The sequence below is a fragment of the Podarcis gaigeae genome (genome assembly GCF_964106915.1).
Source record: "Podarcis gaigeae genome assembly, chromosome: 10".
Taxonomy (NCBI): Eukaryota; Metazoa; Chordata; class Lepidosauria; order Squamata; family Lacertidae; genus Podarcis; species Podarcis gaigeae.
In genome coordinates, this window is record NC_139686.1 from 64,700,932 (window position 1) to 64,713,094 (window position 12,163).

The window sequence follows — 12,163 nt, forward strand, 5'->3', positions numbered from 1 at the left end:
TATTCAGTCTGTTTAGATATAATTAAGATCTTATTTCAGTGGGTGCCGCTATGCCCAGCAAGACTGCAGAGCAGTTTTGGTGCAGAAAGAGTCAGAAAATGTGGATTGCATTTCAAGGCTAGAAAAAGAGTATATAGTTTCTTCATTGTTGCAAAAACATACAAAGAGAGCCTCACTGAACTTACATAGGTATGCATAGTGTTGTAAGGCTGGAATCCTATACAACTTATTTGAAAGTCCATTTTTGCTTAACAGAATGGATTTTCTTCTGAATATGTAGGATCTGAGTGGAAGGATGGTTGCTTATGATACTCAGGACAAATCTTCACCACAGATTTTCTCTAGTTTTAAAGTTTCTGGCTGTGATACAATGAAAGAAGATTCGGATCACTAGCAGAATTCAACAGGTGAACCATGCTCCCATAAAATCGATGTGCTTGTAGCATAGACATGTAGCTGAAGTGTGAAGTTGATGCAGGGCACTCAAATAGGGTTTCAAGCAATCTCCACGTCAGTCTAATTTGTACAGGCCCTATAAATCAGTAGCTCTGGTGTTGATGGAACAGATTTCTAGTTGGCACAGAATTTTTCCTGGTCAGAATGGTTCAACTTTTGTTGTTGTTGTTTTATCTAAGCAATTCCTCCAAAAACAAAACATAATAACTGCTCCAGTTTCCTCAAGGTTAGCCAAGAATAGAACTGCTACATCAAGCTCGTCTCATGGCCTTTGCTTCCACCCCCACATTGTGAAGAAACACCCTAAGAATGTATTAGCTGACCTAAGGAATAGGGTAGAATCAATAATTTTAAAAACCAGGTGTTCTGTGAAGGGGGAAGAGGAGGGCAGAGTAGACTGCAATATTTTTATTGAATTTTTCTAACTGCCCCATTGCTAATCACTGAATGAAGCACAAACCCCAGAAAACAGTGAAAAATGTGAATACTTGGAAACCTTGAAATCTGACAAAATCAAACAAAGAGTTAACTATTTATTCAAAGCCAATTTGAGGTATAGTATGAAAGGATGAAAAATCAAAATTACAACATAGTTCTTATACAACTGAATAAGTTGATACACACAGAGCTTCTCAGAGGTGAACTTAAGTCACATACTGTTTTTCTAGTTCCAACCCCAGTTGGTTGTTGGAGGAAACATGAGAACGATAGTAAGAAAAATCTGTAACATGCAATATAAAAATAGTGCAGCAGAAACCTTATTAGATGAAGGACAGGTATGAAGGAAAGGTGCCGTAGCAATTTTTAAGCGTATGAAAGAAATGACCATAACTTCCTTTTCTCTGTCCTGAGGAACACTGCCAAAGTTGAAAGAAACAGCTTTAGCCTGTCTATCAAATATTGCTTCTTAACCGAAAAACAGATTAAAGAAGAAGAAAATTGAACTGAAGTGGTTCAGTCTAGATACAGGGACCTCGACTGGTACAAATGGGCTGTCCTAGATTGCTCATCAGATCTCTTCTAACATTACTGCATAAATGACATACAGTGGTACCTCGGTTTCAGAACAGCCCTGTTTACGAACGATTCGGTTTGCGAACTCTGCAAAACCGGAAGTAGTGTCCTGGTTTGCGAACTTTACCTTGGTCTAAGAACGGAATCCAAATGGTGGAAGGGCACCGGCAGCGGGAGGCCTCATTAGGGAAAGCACGCCTTGGTTTAAGAACGGTTTCGGTTTAAGAACAGACTTCCAGAACGGATTAAGTTCGTAAACCGAGGTACCACTATATTTAATATAGTCACATAACTGTCAGATCTAGCCTATATCCTTCTTAATATTGTCAGTGTACACAGTTTATTTATTTTTAAATAGGTAAAATTATTCAGAGATTTCTGTTATTCTTACTAGAAAAATCAATATGATCAGTTGCAACCCCCCATTATGCAGTAATGGCCATGATGGTCTCAGGGAGAAATTTCTCTTGACCAGAGGAACCACACACAAAAGGAAATTAAGAGCAGAATATTTTATTCTGCATTACTTTAATAGCACCAGAATTACATCAGTTGTAACAAATGAATCAGCTATCATGTGCAGGTGAGATATCCAATCCTATTATCAGAAACATAAGTCATCAGCAGGGAACTCAGGCTGCAATTGAAACCCTGCTTACTCTGGGAGTTAGCACCAGAGAGTTCAATAAAACTAACTTCTGAGTAGACATAGGCAAACCCCCTTTGTGGGTTTGGTACTCTGTGCTCCATCTGGATTTTTGTATAGCTATAGATAGTTTTTACTTACATAGATTTGTAAAAGTAACAATAAGGGGGGGGGGGGAATGGCTGTCTACCATTTTAGTAGGATGATTCTCTGTCACATACTAAATTAAGAACATGCATTTCTGCCCAAATTTGGTCGTGTGATTTAAGTTTCATTATTTTGTGAGCAAAATTAACTCATGAATAAAAGCAATAAAAGATTTGCATTGCACATACATACTTTCCAACATCACTTCCTTGTCGATCTGGAACACAGCTGTCAACTTTTCCCTTTTCTTGTGAGGAATCCTATTCGGAATAAGGGAATTTCCCTTAAAAAAGGGAAAACATTGACAGCTATGATCTGGAATATATCTGTCTAACATGCTGACATCTCCTTAAATAGAGTTAAGTAATAATTGCAGGAGTGTAGAAGCATTCATCATTAATCACGTCCTCTGGGAAAAAAGTCAGAATTGAAGATAGGAGACCCTAGAAACAGTCATGCATAATCAAAAGTGAAGCCATTTGCTCTTTGTAATAACCAAGTCTAGTGGTATCAAGGGACGCAGGTGGCGCTGTGGGTTAAAAGCCTCAGCGCCTAGGACTTGCCGATCGAAAGGTCGGCGGTTCGAATCCCTGCGGCAGGGTGCGCTCCCGCTGCTCGGTCCCAGCGCCTGCCAACCTAGCAGTTCGAAAGCACCTCCGGGTGCAAGTAGATAAATAGGGACCGCTTACCAGCGGGAAGGTAAACGGCGTTTCCGTGTGCAGCTCTGGCTCGCCAGATGCAGCTTTGTCACGCTGGCCACGTGACCCGGAAGTGTCTCTGGACAGCGCTGGCCCCTGGCCTCTTAAGTGAGATGGGCGCACAACCCCAGAGTCTGTCAAGACTGGCCCGTACGGGCAGGGATACCTTTACCTTTACTTTAGTGGTATCAAGGACCTAGAAGGCAAGTTAGCATAACAAAGCCAAAAACATGTAGGAAAAAAAGGTGGATGGGGGGACAATATGCATGTACATTAACTATCTCCATTACAAGTATTTTATGCTCAATGTAACACCTACCATTCCCTTATGGCTGGGTGATGTAGTGCATGAACCCATCATAGGTTTTCAGTGCAGCACTAATGTGGATTTAGGTCAACTAAGAATGCCTGTTCAATGCATCTGAATGCTAGATTGTCAGCTACAGCTGTGCACCCAGTCCTGTCAGCAAATTAGCCATACTTCATACCAACTACATTTCAAACCTTCTTGTTTCAGGCTCTACAAAGTGGCAATAAACCACTGCCATGATGAGAGGGTGCAGGTCAGAAGTGTGGTGGTGGTGGGGAATGCCTATCCAAATCATTTACAAAGTATATAGTAGTTTCAGGCAATAATGTAAATGTGAAATTCCAAAACAAACATCTAAATTCTGATTCTGTTCAGAAACATTTGCTGACTGGCAGTGATCATTTGGCTATATATATATATATATATATATATATATATATATGCAGGTTTTGGTGTCCTCGGGTGTCTTCCCGTGTAAAAGTTGGGGTGTCTAGGCGACGTTTCGACGAGGTCTCACTCGTCATCTTCAGGCTGGTGCTTTCGGCTTCTTGTTACTGGAACAGAGCCCGAGGACACCAAAACCTGCATTCCTGTACCCGTGAAAATCTACGAAAGCAAATATATATATATATATATATATATATATATATATATATATATATGAATGAATGATATTATTTAGGCCAATTCTGCTTGGAAGTCCATACCAGGCAAAATGTTTTGCCTTGATAATAAATTAGAAGTAGAAGAGTGGACTTGATACCCCGCCTTTCACTTCCCTTAAGGAGTCTCAAAGTGGCTAACAATCTCCTTTTCCTTTCTCTCCCACAACAAACTCTCTGTGAGGTGAGTGAGGCTTAGAGACTTCAGAGAAGTGTGACTAGCTCAAGGTCACCCAGCAGCTGCATGTGGAGGAGCGGGGGAGCGAACCCGGTTCACCAGATTACGAGTCCACCGCTCTTAACCACTACACCATGCTGTGCAGTAGTCTCGTCTGCTGAGATTATTGGATGGCAACAGATCAGGGTTTACAGGAAATAGTATGAGAAAGTTCTTCCTGCTATTTTCAAGAAATTGTAGGAGGAAACTAATGCATGTATGGAGGCCAGGTTCTGCAGTTTGTGACATCATTACAGCCATACAGTGATCTAATATTATGGACACAGTGGGTGACACAGAAGGAAATGAACAGGCAGCTCTTTGTACTTCTATGAAAAAACACAAGCCATTGCCAGCCAAATAACCAAAAACGTATTCACATTATGTAAACAGAATAGATGGAGACCTCACATCTTTAAGAGATGATATTGCTTGATAAAAAGGATGCATAACACAGATAAAATCCTGGCCATGTGAATTGAAAATTATTTTTTGAAAATTATTTCAATATAAGCATGCTGTTCTGATGAAACAGAATCAGTCTGATGAAACAGAATTGTAATGCAAAGATCTTCCTTTCCACAATGCAAACAAAAAAAGCAACTATACTTCAAATACTTTAGTAACTGCATGCGCAATTCTGAATAGCAATGTGCTAAAGTTTACAAGCAAGCTATATGGAATACAGTTTAGAAGCTTTGGGTTGTTCTTTTTATGAATAAAACCCAAAGTTTCATTGACTAGGCATTACGGTGAATTACAGCTTCTTCTGTCCAACAGGATGAAATGGATTACCAGCAGATAATCTAGGGATCATTTCAGTCCTCTGTGCACTAAGGAATTATTTTAATGCTCTTAAGAACTCTCTTCTGGTAGAGTAATATGAAGATTAGGAATCATTACCTTCTCTCTTCTGCTGACCCTCCAATACATATTTTGCCCCCTCTATGTTGTATGTACACCACCATTCTGTAATTGCAGACATCACTTGCAATAAAAGCCCCAGTTAAGTACATTGTCATATAAGACCACTTTGCTAAATTTGCCACCTTTCGTTTCTCATGATATAGTATTAACAGTATGACTTAATATATACATTCATCTCCCTGAAATCTAAGATTTTGAAGTTCAGAAAAATATAACTGCAAACACATTATCTAAGCTCTCCATATTACTTAGAAATAAATCCCTTTGATATGCCAGGTTAGAATATTCTTTTAATAAATGGTTAGAATATTTTAAAAGAAATGAATGTTTCAAAATGCCAGTCATGTTCAAATAGGATGGCATAATACAATTAAGCTTCAATTTGCAAAGATAGATATAGAGACATATGACATATTCTACAACAGCACATTCTTAAAGTTAGCTAGCAACTTTTCTAGCTGTGTGTTCCATTTCTTGAACTTACTTTCCCATTCTTATTTCTGCTGCTGTGAGTTGAATCGGGATTTAGTCATGCACAGAACAGACACAATAATTTCAACGGGTCTTCTCTAAGCAAGACTAAATTCGGCTCCATCCTGTAAGTTTTACTTAAGTCAATTTATTGGAAGACATCCTGATTCTTATCTACTTTTCAGCTACATTAAGAAAGATTTGTCTCAGAGTTGCTATAACTGGAGAAGGTCAAAAGAGAAACTCACTGCTCAGTAATCCCTGAATTAAAGCACTAGTGAAAATTATCCCAAAAGCAATTAATTTCTAAGCAAGTGCCAAGCTATAGTTGCCAATAACTAGTCAGCCCTGATTTTTTTAAGGGGGAAAAAAAACACCCCCAGACTTCATATTATGATAACTCAACTCATACTTGACACTATACACACACACACACACATACACACACACACAATTATATGACCCCCTAGAATTTGGGCTTCAACGAAGTTTCTAGTTTTCTAAAAGGATTCCTTTTAAACTAATGGCATGGCTAAAATGGGAGGTGTGGGCATCTGTTTCTGAGGTTGAAAGACTTAGTGTCCCTAATTCCTCCCACTTTAGTTTTGAGGGGAAGTTCAAATCAGATCAATCAGATTTCAGTAAACCAAATACAGTGGTACCTCGGGTAAAGTACTTAATTCGTTCCGGAGGTCCGCTCTTAACCTTAAACTGTTCTTAACCTGAAGCACCACTTTAGCTAATGGGCCTTCTGCTGCTGCCGCGCCGCCGGAGCACGATTTCTGTTCTCATCCTGAAGCAAAGTTCTTAACCCGAGGTAATATTTCTGGGTTAGTGGAGTCTGTAACCTGAAGCATATGTAACCTGAGGTACGACTGTACTTGCTGTAGGTTCCTTCCACCTAGAGGTATTCTGTATTCGAGTTTTGATGCAATTCACCAATTTTTATTTTTAGATACTTAAGGGCAATTCAAATCACAGTCCACGGCTTTTATTATTGAATTTTATACAAAGACCAACAATCCCTTTTGATTTATTTTCATAATTCCATTTTCCTGTGGCACAAGGTCTCCATTTGGTCCATAAGATAAACCCCCTGAGTACAAACTCATTTTACACCACCAGTTGACCTGTTGTGTCAATGATCCTGAAATAATGGAACACTGGGAGATCTTGAACAGGTTTTGTGAAATTTAAATTCACAGCACAAAATTGTGAGTATACATCAAGGCTCTGTGTAGTTCTTAACCCATCGAAAAACACCTCAGGCAACCTAACACAGCCTAACTACTGGGAGTTATCTATTTCAAAATTGCTATTATATCTTGAATACATGATTCAGTCAGAATCACTCTTGAAAATACACAAGGTAATGAAAACATAACAAAACCAAGTGCCCTATTGTGGGTCTGACACATCAGAAGACACAGGGCAACAACACATGGGAAAATACAGGATTGAAACATTTCACAGAGTCAGTGTTTACCACTCTTCCTGGTTAAGACAGAAATACAGCAGTGGACCAGAACAGTGTGCATACATTTGATTCTCACTGTCTTAAAAAAAAGAAAAGTAGTTATAACTGGCAAGTGCTGTCATTGAACAATCTCAGTTAATCACAGCCAGGCAATGACAGTAGCCTCCATACTGAGAATGGTGGTTTGCATAAAAGGATTTGGTGAATTTCTCTCTTTTGGGGTCCCTGCTCCTGCCAACCTAGCAGTTTGAAAGCATGTCAAAGTGCAAGTAGATAAATAGGTACTGCTCTGGCGGGAAGGTAAATGGCGTTTCCGTGTGCTGCTCTGGTTCACCAGAAGCGGCTTAGTCATGCTGGCCACATGACCTGGAAGCTGTACGCCAGCTCCCTCGGCCAATAAAGCAAGATGAGCGCCGCAACCCCAGAGTCGGCCACGACTGGACCTGATGGTCAGGGGTCCCTTTAGCTTTAATCTACCCTATGACCTGCTTGCTTATAATTATTATTATGAACCCGGGAGGAGATATGGGTACTTTTTTTGTTTCACAATATGCTTAGCAGGTCAGAACAATGACTGTTCATTTTTAATTTGCCATTGAAGTTATGCAAGCCTCACTTAAATGGAAACTTACTTTTATTTTGTTCAGAGTCTGCCTTTCTAGAATAAAAGAAAATGTCAGGTAGTAAATTGAAGTATCAGATGGTATTGGCAAAACTGTGATTAATTTGATATTGAAGAGTATTGCTTGAGGTATAAAGGTTAGCGAGGAGATTAGCAAGAAAGAGGCTGTTCTGTTGATGTAAGCATGGAGGACTGGCATCAATTCTCAGCAGACACCACAAGTACCAAGGTGTTTATCAATAACGTTGTCCTATCTGAGTAAGTGGATGAGATCAGTATCTGAGCTCCTGACCCTCTGACTATGAGAAATTACAGCAATTTACCTTGCAATAAGAAACTCTTTTCACCTTCTCACTAAGGCATCTGATGGTTACTTATACTTTCAAATATAATGTGCAGTATGATCTCAGAATACAAAGGCATGTGTACAAACTGAAATTATGGCTGATAGTAACTCCCCCCCCCCCGAATAGTTTACATTTGTACTAAAAATATTCAGGTTTTATTTGCATCCATTTCTGACTGTTTTCTTTCCCGATAGGCTGGTTAACAGAACATTGAGGGGGTTTTTTTGTGGAGAGGTGTGCCGAGTTTTGTAAATGGCTTTTTCAAATGCATTAATATTCTGTTTATATTACCATCTATAGCTATGTGAATGAATATAGCACATTCAAGGAGCCTGACCTAAAATGTTAAATAGCTTTCTTTGAAGATAAGAAGCGATATCCCAGAAGGTACATTTTTCCATTGAATGTTTGTGTGTGTGTGTGTGTGTGTGTGTGTGTTTTGTTTTATTCTACTACAAAAGTCTTTCCTCCACACATTGTTTCCCCCTTTGGAATAGAGGAGTTGTTTACGGTGCAGGTGGATTAAAAATTGCTTAGCAAAATGACTGGCATGATCGTCGCAGGAGGACAACAGAGCTTGAATTCTGTAACTTATTTGTTAAAGTGCTTCTTACAACTGCCACATATATCCAAGCTTTTAAGGAGCAAGAGTTAAGCTGAATTCTGATGTTGGCCATAGACATGTGAATATGTGCCTGGAAACTATCCACCAGCATAACAGAAGAACAAGCTATAATTACCATAATTAAGAGTGTCCTAAATAACTGAAATTAATAATGTTAAGAAACATTTCTGCATTGAGGCCAGTAGACTTTTCAACCTAAAATGGATTCAAAAGACAACTTACAAATTAAAAGCAGAACAACTGCACAAAGTTAGGAGCCCATCATGGAGGAGAGGGTGCCACTGTATTTTGAGATCATGTTGCACATTATATTTCAAAACATAAGTAACCAAGGAAGTCTATCAGAAGCTTTAGTGCGAAGGTGAAAAGAGAAAGAGGCTGTTGACAGTTTCTACTGCACCATTTGCCCACTGAAAGCTGTGTGTGCACGCACACAAACAAACACAAACACACAAAACAAAAACGCAACATTCTTCTCATGTTGCACTTCTGATGCACATTTATTTTATTTGAGACATTTATAGAACACCCTTCATAAAAACGTATTAGAATTTGAAAACCCAGAAGAATTATTCTAGCCATAGGAGTCAAAGATGCGGGTGACATACCAACTAACCTGGTTCTAAAAAATAAGAAAGGGTAGCTCTCCTTAAACTAAATGCACAACCTCAAATTTAGGAAGGTGAGAATCTGTACATAAAAGCACTAGGTGCAATGCCATTGGGCAAGTGTTGCAAACCAGTGTCCCTCCCCAAACACAACATTTACATGTGGTGGGAGTGCCCCAAAATCCAACTATTCTGGACAACAGCCATACAAGAAATATGTAAAATAACTAAGCAAGTATTAGAAATCACCCCAGAATTGGCCCTACTAAACATCTTCCAAGACAATAATGCCCATTTACACCACAAATAACTCAGCAGCCAGAAACACCATAGCCAGACACTGGAGAGACCCTTCAGGAGTAAGCATGGACCAATGGTACCAAATAGTATGGAATACAGGCTTACTAGAAAAATTAACCAATAAACTGAAACTGACATGGGGACAAACAGAAGAAGATGCCTTCACCCTGGTATGGCTCCCCTTTATCACATACACAGCCCAAGAAGACAATGACAAAAATCCACCAACAGCATACAAATCAATATGGCTAACCTGATCCAAAACACACACACACCCCACTCACACATGAAGACAAAGATCCCCACAGCCAATCACAAACGAACAACCACACCCTAGGCCAACCCCAACCTCTCTCACCACCAAAGGAACACAAGTGAATAGCAGAGAACCTGCACAAGCAACGCTGACACAAAACCCCACATATATTACGTAAAATAGAAACATCGCCACCCGACCCCACCCCCTCACCTTTCCCCCCTCCACCTCTTTACCCCTTTTCTTCCTAATGTCTCAACAAATGAAACTGATCTGTAAAAAAATGTTCCTTGAAAAAGAGAGAGAGACATTGCACATACTTTTGTAAACCAAGAAAATATTTAATAAAAAATACATTTTAATAAATAAATAAATAAATAAATAAATAAATAAATAAAAGGCAGTTCCCAATTCTCATCCAAAGGAAAGTGAACCTGAACTTATGAAAATTTCCTGAGCAGTGGGCAGAGAGAGAGAGAGAGAGAGAGAGAGAGGGAGGGAGGGAGGGAGAGAGAGAGATTAATAAGAAAGGTTGCTGAAAAATTAAGCTATGTTTATCATACCCCAATCTGTGCCCCATCAGTAAGGCTGGAGTAGAGAATGTATGGCTCTGCAGATCTTTTGGAACTCCCAGCTCCCACTGATCCTAACCAGCACGACCAATAGTCAGGGATGATGGCATTTACAGTCCAGCAACTGATGAAGAGCTCACCATCCCTGGGTTCTTGAGTTTAGATTGCCATTGACCAAGATCAGTCTTTTTTTTCAGTGATTGGCCTCCCTTTATTGGAAGTCTGGCAACATGGAGGGAGAGGGCCTCTGGAAATCCATGTGATGCCCATTCCCTCACATGTCCACTCTAGGAAAACATGGAATGTTGTACTTGACTGCTTCTTATGTATCACATTCCACAGCTGTTTGGAGGACACTGGCAGTTTTTCCAAGGCACATCTATAATTTGCCTCTCCCCCCCCCCCCCCCGTGTTGGGTGTTTTCCCCTCGCTTCCCAGGCTGCGCCATGTATGGAATAGGGTAGCTATTATATCAGCATAATGGCAGCATATATCCTCCACCTACAACCCCAAATGTAATGCAAGAATAGTATTGCTCTGTAAGTGAGTCTTCTAAATAAAGAGGTAAACCCTTCTCCATGGAAACATTTGAACTAAAAATGACCCAGGTGGCCTCTCTCATTCCAACATGTGAAACTGTGGAAATCCATTTCCAATTGATTTTGGAAATGCTATTCTACATCATTCTGAGGAGACACACCAAACAGCATTCTAAAAATAAACTTAACCTCACCCTATCACTAGCAAATCTATTTAAGCACAAACATTCTGCTGTGAAAAACCTTCAATCTCAAAGGCTTCACCAAAGGCAATACAATCAGTCCTTAGCAGGACATGTTTATTTCTAAGTGCTTTGTCGTTAGATTGCTTGAACGGTAAAACAAATGCATGGCGTCACTAAGGAAATTAATAAAGTTAAATTGGTATTTGGTGCACAGCACACTTATTCCAGAATATTCTCACTGACATCTATAGATCATGGCAAATCAGATTTACTGTTGGTAGATAGTTTCTGTGTCAAGGGATGTAATTCCTTGAAAAAGTGGGTTCACCTGTTCCAGACACGGTTGCACTCCCCAGAAGAGCAGACCTGTGGCTTCAGGGAATTGCTATAGTATCCAGCTTGTCACTACAGACCTGGTTTGCCACTTGTATTCATTACTTGGGCTGGGGTACTGCTAATAGGAGTTTTGTCGGACAGGGTTGTTGTTGTTATTGCTGTTAATATATTATATGTTTGTTTTGTATCTCGTTCAATTTGGTTGCGTACTTTCTGATTTTTTATTTATTGTTAATAACTACTTTTCTTACGTTTGCAATTATGTACAGTGGTACCTCGAGTTAAGAACTTAATTCGTTCTGGAGGTCCGTCCTTAACCTAAAACTGTTCTTAACCTGAGGTACCACTTTAGCTAATGGGCCCTCCCGCTGCCACTGCACGATTTCTGCTCTCATCCTGAAGCAAAATTCTTAACCTGAGGTACTATTTCTGGGTTAGCGGAGTCTGTAACCTGAAGCATCTGTAACCCGAGGTACCACTGTAATTGTTTTCATGCTGTAAGCCACCTTGGGCATGGTTTTGGCTATGAAAAGGTATCATACAAATCAAATGATATCTGTATGTATGTACGTATATATATATATATTCCTGGTCACAATCACCCCCTCTCTTCAGACCACACTTCCTATTGGTTCTGATGTATGCCTTCCTCAAGTACTTGTGCCTGTTCTTGAACTGTGTTAACTGTATTGTTTGCCTCTGCTTGGATGCAGAGCCTCTTCCATTTTGTGGCTAAAATTGAGTCTAC

General features: G+C 39.7%; 1 protein-coding gene across 6 annotated transcripts in view; it reads right to left on the bottom strand.

Moving 5' to 3' along the window:
• The window catches only part of TAFA5 (TAFA chemokine like family member 5), a 342,920-nt gene that overhangs the window by 259,609 nt on the left and 71,148 nt on the right, over positions 1-12,163 (bottom strand). The gene's annotated exons all lie outside the window — the stretch shown is intronic.